Raw genomic sequence first — 12,635 nt, 5'->3', positions numbered from 1 at the left:
TTGCTTGCAGGGCACCTTCCTGCCCGTTGAATTGCATGTCGTCTGCTTAGTTCAAGCCCTCTTGTTCTTCCGAACTCAGCTGGAGATTACTTCTGGGTTAGGGAAATGAGACCCATTTTAGCTACTGTTATTGCATATTTTGTAGGTCACGGGTGGCTTTCCAGCTTGATACCCTCGGTAGCTTGCCGGACTCTCTGGGGGGAAGATGGAGGCTTTTGGGGCTATCTCTAAACAAGGGACTATAAGAGACCTAAGATTTTACGTAGATTAAATGCAATCCCCATCCAAAATAGATATGGCATTCTTCAAGTACCTATAAAAGTCAATAATAAAGTTTGTATGGAATAAAAAAAAGACCATATATAGCTAAAGCCATATTGACAAATAAGAAATTGAGAGACATCTCATAATCAAATTTGGAACTGTATTATAATACTATAGTGATCAAAACTTCATGCTACTGAGATAAGGTATACTCTCTGATCAATGGGTCACAATTGAATATTTAATGAAAAAATCCCATATATATGTATGCATAGAGAGTTTTTGAAAACGATTCTTCAAACATGAAATGGAGTAAAGATCTTGCACAAATGATACTGGGCAAACTGGGTAAAAAGTGCAAGAAAGTAAAACTTGATCCACATATCTCACCTTGCACAAAAGTCAATTCAAAGTAGTCAGAGAGAGGGCTGGAGAGATAGCACAGCGGGTATGGCATTTGCCTTGCATGCGGCCGACCCGGGTTCGATTCCCAGCATCCCATATGGTCCCCTGAGCACCGCCTGGAGTAACTCCTGAGTGAAGAGCCAGGATTAACCCTTGTGCATCGCCAGGTGTAACCCCAAAAGCATAAAGTACATTAAGGAAAAATTTGGCAGAATGCTCCATATGAATTGGAATTTAAAGGTGTCTTCAATGATCTGATAGCACTATTCAAGGCATTCATTCATTCATCATCCTGTTATTCGTTGATTGCCTCGAGCAGGCCCCAGTAACGTCTCTTTTATCCTAGCCCTGAGATTATATTCAAGGCTCTTTAGGAGAATGAGACCCATCATTGTTACTGGTATTTGGCATATTTGGTACGCCACGGGGAGTTTGCCAGACTCTGCCCAGTGGGCAGGCTACATTCGATAGCCTGCAAGTTTGTCCAAAGTAGGAATGAGATAATAAATGTCATAAAAAGATGTCCTGATAAGGTTTCGCGCAGCCGCGAATGTGGCCGCGCGGTTCCAGGGGCTGGATTTTCCACGTGGCTTTGTCCCTCTGCCAGTACCTTCATGTGTGCGGAGAGTGGTCTCAGCATGGTGGTGGCTGATCCTGGAGGTCTTCGGCTGCCGGAGCCCTGGTCGGGGCAGGGAGGAAAGCTCAACCCGCTCCCATCCAAGGAACCCCGGCGAGGAACAGCTAGGCGCAGGGGCAGGAGACTGCACTGGTGTCGTCCGGGGGCTGGATTTTATAGTCTCCTGCCCCTGCGCCTAGCTGTTCCTCGCCGGGGTTTCTTGGAGGGGAACTTTCCTCCCCGTCCCGACCAGGGCTCCGGCAGCCGAAGACCTCCAGGACCAGCCACCACCATGCTGAGACCACTCTCCGCACACATGGAGGTACTGGCAGAGGGACAAAGCCACGCGGGTTTCGGGGCCGAGATCTCCAAGCCTACTCGAATTGGAGTCGAGCATCCTCCACCCAGATCCTCCAATTTCCAGTAGGCGGGGGTCACACCCATCACCTGGCCCCCTGGCGCCGTGTAATCCCATCAGCGGCCAAGACTCAGAGACTATAAAATCCAGCCCCCACACAAGACCAGTGCAGTCTCCTGCCCCTGCGCCTAGCTGTTCCTCGCCGGGGTTCCTTGGAGGGGAGCGGGTTGAGCTTTCCTCCCCGCCCCGACCAGGGCTCCGGCAGCCGAAGTCCTCCAGGACCAGCCACCACCATGCTGAGACCACTCTCCGCACACATGAAGGTACTGGCAGAGAGACAAAGCCACGCGGGTTCCGGGTCTGAGATCTCCAAGCCTACTCGAATTGGAGTCGAGCATCCTCCACCCAGATCCTCCAATTTCCAGTAGGTGGGGGTCACACCTACCACCTGGCCCCCTGGCGCCGTGTAATCCCATCAGCGGCCAAGACTCAGAGACTATTCAAGGCAACAAAATAAAAATAAACAAATAGCCCTCCAAATTATTAGATCCAGCAAGTGGCTGCAGGGAGGGGAGGGGAGGGGCGGAACTGGTCCTGGCTCCCGTCTCTGGCCCCGTGAGTAGCCTCGGCAGCGGAGAGAACTGGAATGGCAAAATACCAAGTTGAAATTCAGAGTTTGAAACTGGATGATGATTCAGTTATAGAAGGAGTCAGTGACCAAATACTTGTGGCAGTTGTGATCAGTTTCACTTTGCTACCCTGGTATATGTACTTTTCAGGTACTTGCATTATTGCATACTGGCAATACCGTTCATGGCTTGGGGCAATCAGTTGCTCAACCTTTAGACAAATGGTAACTTTACATTTTCACCAAATATTGATAGTAGTAATATCAATATTTAGTGAAAATTACCAGTCTCAGAATATTTTGCCACTGCATCAAGATATTAATGATTATAAGTGGAGATTCTCAGGGCAGCCAAGATATATTCTGGAAATAATTATGGATCTACTCACTTTATTGAGGCAAGCATTCTTGGAAACTTTTTCAGTCGGAGGCTTTTTTTGGATGTTTCATATCAGAATAATACTTTGTTTAATGGGAGTTTTTTTATATCTTATATCTACTTCGAGATATTTTACCTAAAGCATAGTTTGGAATCTTAGGATTTCTAGATAATTTCTTTGTCATCTTTTTGTTGCTAATCTACATCTCTATTATGTATGGAGAAGTGATAACACAGAGAATAAACAGATGAAAAAACAATTTACTAAAATATTTTAATATGTAAAGCTAGAAACCCAAAGCAGTATTTCATGATTATCCTATGAGCCTAAACCACAATATGACAAAAACTTGATTATCACTTGGCAAAAGCCTGGACAATGTATGACTAGAATTTTTACATGTTGCCGGTTCTATTATTAAGGTTAGAACTGTAATTACTTACAACTGTATCTTGATTCTGTGTTATCTGTAAAATCGCTGGGGGAAATGTGAAATTTATTTTATTTTTTGAATTTTGTGGGGGAGGGTTGGGCAATACCTTGAGATGCTCAGGGGTTATTCCTGGCTATGCACTCAGGCTACGCCTGGCAGGGCTCAGGATGCCAGAAATCGAACCTGGTCAGCAGTGGGCAAGGCAAAACCCCACCTGCTGTACTATCTCTCCAGGCCCTAAAAGGGATGCTTTTATATAATTTTATTATCCCCAAATTCTTTCACATTAATTGGATGCATACTAAGATAGTAAGAATATACACTTGGTCCATTTTTCTTCCTTTGGGTATCAACCTCTATGTTAATATATATTGCTATAACAATCATTTAAGTATTTTGACAATAAAACCTTTGACAATAAAAAACAAATATGATTACATCAAATTAAAACGTTTCTGCATGGCAAAAGGCATATGAGTTAAAATGAAACGACAGATTCTCTGTTCCTCCCCATTCAACAGATGCTGTGTTTTCTTGTACTATGTCAGCCACATACACGAGGCATGATTGTGAAGGTTGTACTGAATAAATTTGTTCATATTGGTTACTTGGTTATCAGGGCTTCCTTTTATTCTAGCAAAGTGGAAATTGAGGCCATCAATTACCCCTTCATTGACTTCAACTACATGGTCTACTTGTTCCGATATGATTCCACACATGACACGTTCAACAGCGTAGTCAAGGCCAAGAATAGGAAGCTTGTTATAAATGGGAAGCCCATATACATCTTCCAGAAGCAAAATACCACCAACATAAAATGGGGTCATGCTGGTAAGTATGTTATGGAGTGCATTGGGGTCTTCACTGCTCTGAAGAATGTTGGGGCTCACATAAAGGAGAGTTCCAAAAGGATCAAAACATCTACCCCTTATGCAGGTGTCCTCATGTTTCTGATGGGCATGAAACATGAAGAGTATGGCAACTCCCTTATGATTGGCAGCAATGTCTCCTGCACCACTAATTGCTATGTCCCCTGGCCAACATAATCAATGACAATTTGGCATTGTGGAGGGGCTCATGACCACGTGACCTTAACTGCCACCCAGAAGGCTATGGATGGTCCCTCTGGGAAACTGGTATGATGACCAAAATAGTGGCCCAGAACAGCATCCCAACTGTCAGAGGCATCACCAAGATTTTGGCAAGGTCATCTCTGTGCTTAACAGGAAGCTGAACAGCATGGCCTTTCATGTCCTCATCTCAACGTGTTCATTATGTATCTAACCTGACACCTGGAGAAAGTTGCCAAATACTAAGACATCAAAAAGTGGTGAAGCAGCTGTATACAAAAGCCAATTCAAATGGATCAAAGATCTTGAGATTCGTTGAAAAACTGTAAAGAACTTGGAGGAAAATATATTCATAATGCTTCAATATTTAAACTACAGAGGCATTTTCAATTATTTGACACTACTAGCAGAAGCAATAAAATAAAATATAAATTAATGGGACCACATAAAATGAAAGAGCTCTGCATGGCAAAAGAAACACAGGCTCAAACTAAAAGACAGATGATGGAATGGGAAAAGTATTTGCATTCAACACATCAGATAAAGGTTAGTATTCAGAATATATATATAATAAAAGATATAGTAATATATAGTGAAATATATAGTAAAGGTAAATATCAACAAAAATTAAAATTACTAACAAAAATAGGGAGAGGAAATGAATAGAAGCTTCTCAAAGGAAGAAAGGTGGATGCCAGTAGGTACATAAAATGTTAAGTATTACTTATCATTAAAGAAATTCAAATCAAGAAGAAAATTATATACTACCTCACAGCAATAAGAATGACACATATTAAAATAGAAACAATCTGTGTTGGAGGGAATATGGTGGAAAAGGTACTCTCATCCACTGCTGGTGTGAATGTTGTCTGGCACAACCCCTGTGGAAAACAGTACGAAGCGTCTTCAGTAAACTCAAAATTAAGTTGCTATATGACCCATCAATATCACTTTGGGTCATCTACCCCCAGGATTTGAAAGTAGTCATTCAAGACGATTATTCATGTCAATATTCATTGTTGTACTTAATAAAATAGCCAGGATAAGGAATCAATATATTTTTACAAAACATAATAAATGGATTATGAATATTTGTTATATACTCAACTGAATGCAACTTCAAGGAGCAGTGAAATAATGCAATTTTATGATACCTGGTTGAAACTAGATGTCATTTTCAGTGAAGTAAACCAGAAGAAGTAAAACAAACACAGGATGATCTCATTTATCTGTGGTATATAGAATAACTGGATGAGGAAATGCAATGTAGTAAAGGGGGAATTCCCAGATCACCCTTAATACCTGAGTGTAGGGAAAGGAATGAAGACGGAAATCAATTGGTGGAAGGAAGAAGATGAGTAAAGAAAATAATGGGAGATAGTGGTCAAGACTTTTGTTATTCTGATGATGTGTGAGAGTTGTATAGTTGATTGATTCAGCAACACACATGTTCAGCAACACTTACAACATGAGATCCAAGCTCCAACTACCGAACTTTGTAATGTGCCTATCAAGGTGGTAGGCAAAGGACTGGAGGAATGAGGGAGGAGAAGTATGTGAATAGTGGTGGAGAAAAGTTTACATCAGTGGTAGAATTGGTATTTAATGTTATATGCCTAAAAAGTCAACTATCAATAATTTGTTCATCACTATTCATTAACTAATACACTCTTTGCCTCATGTCTTTTTTCTCTGTTATTGTTTGTTTTTAGGATACACCTGGCTGTACTCAGGTATTTTTCCAATTTAGTCACTGTGAAATAATAAAGTTATTCATATTTGGGTTTGGGTTTGAGGCATATAGTGTTTCAACAACCATCCATTTAGCAGTGTCCACTTCTCTCCACAAAGCTCTTCCAGCTCCATTTGCCTCACACACAAACACACACAAATATATACATTTATATTTTTACATTTTGGCTTACAGTACTGCTGTTGATAAGGGTTTTTACATAACATTTTTCCACCTTTCAGTAACAGTTCTGGGGGGGGGGTATTTCTGGATTTCTGCAGTATTACTTCTAGAGGTCTTGGGGGTCAATATAGAGTATGGGAATTTAACCAGTGATGGCTACACACAAGGCAAAAGCCCTATCCACAGCACATGGTTGTTCTCTAGCACAACTTTTTAAGTATTGAAGTCAATGTTGTCTGAAACCACTCTGGACACCCCAGCCTTTTGGGTAAATTATTTGATTGAAATATTATCTGCCAAGCTTTGACTAAATTTGAGTCTCATTTGTCCTTATTTCATATGTTTTTTTTTGTAGGTAGCAGGTTCAGTTGAATTTTTTTCATACATTGGGCCACTCTGTGTCACTTAATTGATGAACGCAATCCAGTATTGTTCAATCTTTCAGAAGTTTGTTCATATTAGTGTGATTTATGTTTTATTTTTGTATAAATGAATTTTATTTTACTTATTTTATTTATCTGTATTTACTTGAGGAACCATGGCTTCCAAAGTTGCTGAGTTTTAGGCATATAGTATTGCAACACTAATTCCACACCATATATCAACTTTCTTCCATCAGTGTTATTATACTTCATGCCCTCACCTACAATCTACTCCTGCCTGTCACCTTGGCAGGAATATTACAAAGTTCTATGGAGAGAAAGAATTCGGAGTTCCGACCTCTGTCGACGGTCAAGAATCAGGGACGCTATCTCGTTTGCCAAGGCGTCAAAAATCAGATGGGCTAAACACGTAATGAGATTTGGAGACGACTGCTGGACTAGAGTCATTACCGACTGGATTCCACAGGATGTCAAAAGATTGCGTGGCCGCCCAACTATGAGATGGTCAGACTTCTTCGTCAAGACCCTGAATGGTCAGTTTGAGGCTCTTCATGTTCCTAGAATGAGCAGACACCATTGGGCTACATTAGCACCTGACAGGGATAAATGGAGACATACTGGCACCCACTCGAGCAGATCGATGAGTAACAGGATGTCAAGTGATCAAGTGATCTATGGTTGCAGCTTAAATCTCATACTTTCAGTGTTATTGAGTCTGTGATTTAGACATACAACTATAGCACTCTCGCACATCACCAGTATAACAAAAGTCATTGCCCTTGATCCCCCCATTACTTGACTTTTTCATCTCTTTTCTTTCCCGCTTAATTTATTTTATTCTTTGTTCATGTCATTCCTAAACTCTGGCTCAAGGGTGATTTAAGCAAACTCATTTACTCTGTTACATTTATTCATTCAGTTATTCTATTTACACAGTTAAGTGAGATCATGCTGTGTTTGTGAGATCATCGTGGGTTTGTGAAGTTTCCTCATCCTTTTATTCTAATTATCCTAAATAAATTTCCTCATACATTTCTTTTTTTTTTTTTGCTTTTTCGGTCACACCCGGCTATGCACAGGGGTTAGTCCTGGCTATCCACTCAGGAATTACCACTGGCGGTGCTCAGGGGACCATATAGGATGCTGGGAATCAAACCCGGGTCAGCCGTGTGCAAGGCAAATGTCCTACCCACTGTGCTATTGCTGCAGCCCCCTCATACATTTCTTAATTCAGTTATTCTATATACCAAAGATAAACACCTGTGTTTCTGAGGTAGGTGAGATCATCCTTCTTCTGGCTTCACTCAAAAATCATATCTCCCAGTTCCAAGCAGGTTGCAGAAAATAGCAGGATTCATTGTTCCTTGAAGCTGCATAGAATTACATTGTGTGTATATAGCACATTTTCAAAATTAATTCATCTGGTATTGGACACCTAAGTTTATTCCATGTCTTAGATATTGTACAAGGTATTAATGAAGAATGGTATACATATGCAATTTTGAATGAATGTTTTTATTTGCTGGGGTATAATCACAAAAGTGGAAATGTTGGGTCATGTGGAAATTCAATTCTAAGTTTATTGAGGTTTCTAAATAGATTTTTCTACAGGGGTTGAATCAGACATTTCCACCAGCAGTGAAGGAGAGTTTCTTTTTCACCACATCCACACCAGCAGTTTTTCCTACTATTTTTGATGTGATGTCATATTTGCTTTTGTGAGATAATATCTCAGTGTCACATGTATTTGAATTTCCCTTATAATGATAAGTGATGCTCAGCACATTTTGATGTGTCTAGTGGCCATTTACCTGCCTTCTCTGAGAAGTGTCTTCTTATTTGCAATTCCTATTTTGGATAGGGTTTTGAATTCTTTATTGAACTTTGTGATTGCTTTACATGTTCTAGATATCAACACTTTATCTGATGTGCTGAATTCAAATATTTTCCCATTCAGTAACATGTTTTTTTTCGTTTTGACCCATGTTTCTATTGACATACAAAACTCTTTAACTTAATGTAATAATATTTGTTTAGAATTTTGTTGCCTTTGATAGTGCTATAAGATCATTGAAGACAAATTTGACATCCAAATTTGGAACGTTCCACCTAGATTTTTCTCTGTGTACTTTATAGTTTCTGGTCAGATCTCAGAGTCTTTGGTCCACTTTGAATTGACTATTGTGTAAGGTGTGAGGCACAAATCCAACTTTAATTTCTTGCAATGTAGTTATATGTTTTTCCCAGCATTGCTTGTTAAAGAGGCCGTCTTTGCTCAATATCATGTTCTCAGAACATTTGTAGAAAATTTAGGTGTGCTTCCTTTAGGCAGCAGATGGATGGATTTTCTTTCCTGATCATCCAGCTATTCTATGTTATTTTATATGAGTGTTTCCATTGAAATTTAGAGAGATTATTGATATTAAAGCCTGTATTATCATTTTTGCGTGTGTATGTTCGTGTGTATATAAGTTGCTATTGTAAGATTCTATTTTTTTCATTTTAATATAACCTCTCAGTAATTTTTGCAGGATTGGTTTAGTTGTTGCAAATGCTTCCATTATGTATATCTGAACAAGTTTTTATCCCTCTATCAAGTCAAAATGACATGACTTCTTTGCAGGGAGTGGACGCATGGAGGCTTTTTTTCATTCATTAGATTGTATGTGTCATTATACTCTCTCCTGGCTTGTAACATATCTTATGGAAGTTATGTTGCCATTATATTTTTTCCTATTGTATTCAAGGATTTTCTTCTTTTTGCTCCTGTTTGGAGGCTGTCTTTTTTTTTTAACATTTTGATCACTATGTATCTTGGCAGTTTTTCCTTTGAGTCTATATTGTTTGGTCCTCTTTTGACCTCTTATATCTGTGTAATCCCTCTCTCTAGAGTTAGAAAAGTACATAGTTATTATTTGCTTCCACCAGCCATCATTCCCCTTTCTCATTTGCCTCTCTTTCAGTTATTTCTTATGATTCAAGATCATTCCTCTTGCTATTATATATCACGAGTCTTTCATTTTCTTCTGTTTGCTTACTTGTCCTTTCTTTTGTCAATACACTAATGATTTTCTGTAGTTTTTTTGTCTTTAATATCACTAATATGGCCCTCTACATATTGATTTATGTTCCATTAGCTATATATTATATTTTATAACTTCCTCAATCCCATTTGTATGGATTCTTTGAAATCTTGGATCAGTTCATAATTAATTTTTTAATTTTATCATCCAGTCATTGCTTTGTTTCTATGGACATTGCATTGAAAATTGATGTGAGTACCTTATTGATTAGACTTGAGGATGTATTTGAGTTTGCTGATTTGCTGATTCTTCTGTATATGTCTGTCTGTATGGAGGAATTATTATATTTCCCCATTGATCTGAAAAATTTTACATGATACAATTTGAACACTGTATTCTTAATTATCTGAGATCTGAAGTGATTTGCTATTTTTCATTGATTACTCTTTACCATTTGTTAATCTATCCATTTTTGCATCTGTAAGATACTTTTTCAGTGGTGATGCAGGTGAAAATTTAATATCCCTATTTACATAGCAAATATGGAGCTATTAAAGAAAAAATATCGGCCAAAAAAGGTTTAAAGTCAGGAGGTAAGGTAAAGGCCCTCCCGTTGATCGTCGATTTGCTCGAGCGGGCCCAGGAACGTCTCCATTGGAGACTTTGTTGTTACTGTGTTTGGCATATCGAATACTCTCGGTAGCTTGCCGGGCTCTCCGAGAGGGGCGGAGGAATCGAACTCGGGTCGGCCATGTTGGCCGCTTGTAAGGCGAACGCCCTACCCGCTGTGCTAAAAATTTAAAAAATATATAATCATATAAATAGATGCAGAGAAAGCATGGACAAAATCAAGCACCCGTTTATGATGAAAACCCTCGCCAAAACTGAAATAGAGGGAACTTTCCTCAATATAGTTAAAGCCATCTGTCACAAGCCTACAGCAAGCATCATCCTCAAGGGGGAAAAAGTGAGTCTTCCTTCTAAGATCAGATACATCACAAGGATGCACACTCTTTCCACCGTTGTTCAATATGTTACTGGAAGTACTTGTAATAGCTGTTAGTCAAGGAAAAGATACAAAGGGCAACTGGTAGGAAAGGAAGAATTCAAACTCTCACTATTCACCTATGATATGATACCACAGTTAGAGAACTCTAAAACCTCTTCCAAGTAACACCTTGAAACAATAGACTTGTATGGTAAAGTTGCAGACTATAAAATCAATACCCAAAAGTTCATGGCTTTTCTATACCAAATAGTGAGAGAGAAGACACTATCACTGTCCTCCCGGTGTTCATCAATTTGCTCGAGCGGGACCAGTAACGTCTCCATTGTGAGACTGGTTGTTACTGTGTTCGGCATATCTAATACATCACGGGTAGCTTGCCAGGCTTTGCTGTGCGGGCGAGATACTCTCGGTAGCTTGCCGGGCTCTCCGAGACGGGTGGAGGAATAGCGGAGGAATCAAACCTGTCCGGGCCGGCCGCCCGCGTGCAAGGCCAACGACCTACCGCTGTGCTATCGCTCCAGCCGAGAGAGAGAGAGAGAGAGAGAGAGAGAGAGAGAGAGATGAAAAAAAAAACAATCCCATTCACAATTGTGTCCCAGAAAATCAAGTACCTGTGAATCACTTAACTAAGGAAGTAAAAGACCTCTACAAAGAAAACTACAAAAAGTTATGTCAGGAAATAAAAGAAGACATGAGAAAATGGAAAGATATCCCCTGCTCATTGTTCGAGAGAGTGAACATTGTCAAAATGGTAATACTTCTCAAAGCATTGTACAAATTCAATGCGATCCATATAATGATACATATGACATTCTTCAGAGAAATGGAGCAAACACTCATGAAATTCATATGGAACAATAAGCTCCAAAATAGCTGAAGCAATTCTTGGGAAAAAGAAAATGGGAGGAATCAAACTTTCTAACATCAAACTCTACTACAAAGCAGTAATAATTAAAACAGCAGGTTACTGGGACAAAGGTAGAGCTGCAGACCAGTGGAACAGGGTTGAAGATACTGACATCTCTCCCCCCCAAAAAAATATATATATATGATCATCTACTCTTTGATAAGAGAGCAAGAAATGTGAAGTGGAACAAGCAAAGCCTATTTAACAAATCGTGCTGGAAAAACTGTACAGCTACATGCAAAAAAATGGGCTCAGATCTCTGCCTAACACCATGTAAAAAAGTAAGATCAAAATGGATTAAAGACCTCAACGTCAGACCCGAATCCATAAGGTACATTGAAGACAAGATTGGAAAAACCCTCCACAACATTGAAGCTAAGGGCATCTTCAAAGACATCACACCACTGACCAAGAGAAGTGAAAACAGATATAGACAAATGGGACTATCTTAAATTAAGAAGCTTCTGCACCTCAAAAGAAACTGTGAGCAAAATACAAAGATAGTCTACAGAACGGGAAAGGATTTTCAAATAATACCCATCAGATAATGGGTTTATATCAAGGATATAATAGTACTGGTTGAACTCCACAAGAAGAAAACATCCAACCCCATCAAAAAATGAGGGGAGGAGATGAACAGAAATTTTATCAAAGAAGAAATCTAAATGGCAAAAAGCGACAAGAGAAAACGGTCTACATCATTAATCATCAGGGAGATGCAGATCAAACCAACTTGATATATCATCTCACACCACAGAGACTGGCCCACATCCAAAAGAACAAAAGCAAGCGATGTTGGCATGGATGTGGTGAGAAAGGGACCCTCCTGTATTGCTCATGGGAATGCCGAATGATTTAGCCCTTATGGAAAACAGTATGGACGATTCTCAAACAATTAGAAATTGAGCTCCCATTTGACCCAGCAATACCAGCCTTTGGAATATATTCCAGAGAGGCAAAAAAGTATAGTCAAAGTAACACCTGCACTTATTTGTTCTTTGCAGCACTGTTTACAATTGCCAGAAATGGAAAAAACAGAGTGACATAGAAGAGATGAGTGGAGAGAGAAAACAAAAGGAAATGCCCTGACATGTAGACGTGGGTGGGTGCAGTGATGGGTGTTGGTGGGAGGGATACTCGGATCATTGATGGTTGAGTATGGGCACTGGTGGAGGGATTGTCATTGTATAACTGAAACCCTAGCACAAAAATTTGTAAGTCTACAACTGGACCTCATGGTGTTT

The 12,635-nt window shown here is 39.6% G+C and overlaps 2 pseudogenes; both read left to right on the top strand.

Moving 5' to 3' along the window:
• Positions 1 to 2,289: 2,289 nt before the first annotated feature.
• Positions 2,290 to 3,186, top strand: LOC130038119 (E3 ubiquitin-protein ligase RNF170-like; annotated as a pseudogene).
• A 461-nt stretch (positions 3,187 to 3,647) lies between these two features.
• LOC130038118 (glyceraldehyde-3-phosphate dehydrogenase-like) lies at positions 3,648 to 4,418 on the top strand (annotated as a pseudogene).
• Positions 4,419 to 12,635: the final 8,217 nt, after the last annotated feature.

The sequence above is a fragment of the Sorex fumeus genome, unplaced genomic scaffold (assembly GCF_029834395.1).
Source record: "Sorex fumeus unplaced genomic scaffold, SorFum_2.1 ptg000073l, whole genome shotgun sequence".
NCBI classification, from domain to species: Eukaryota; Metazoa; Chordata; class Mammalia; order Eulipotyphla; family Soricidae; genus Sorex; species Sorex fumeus.
Note: the sequence above shows the minus strand (reverse complement) of the source record. Positions and strands in the feature narration are given on the sequence as shown.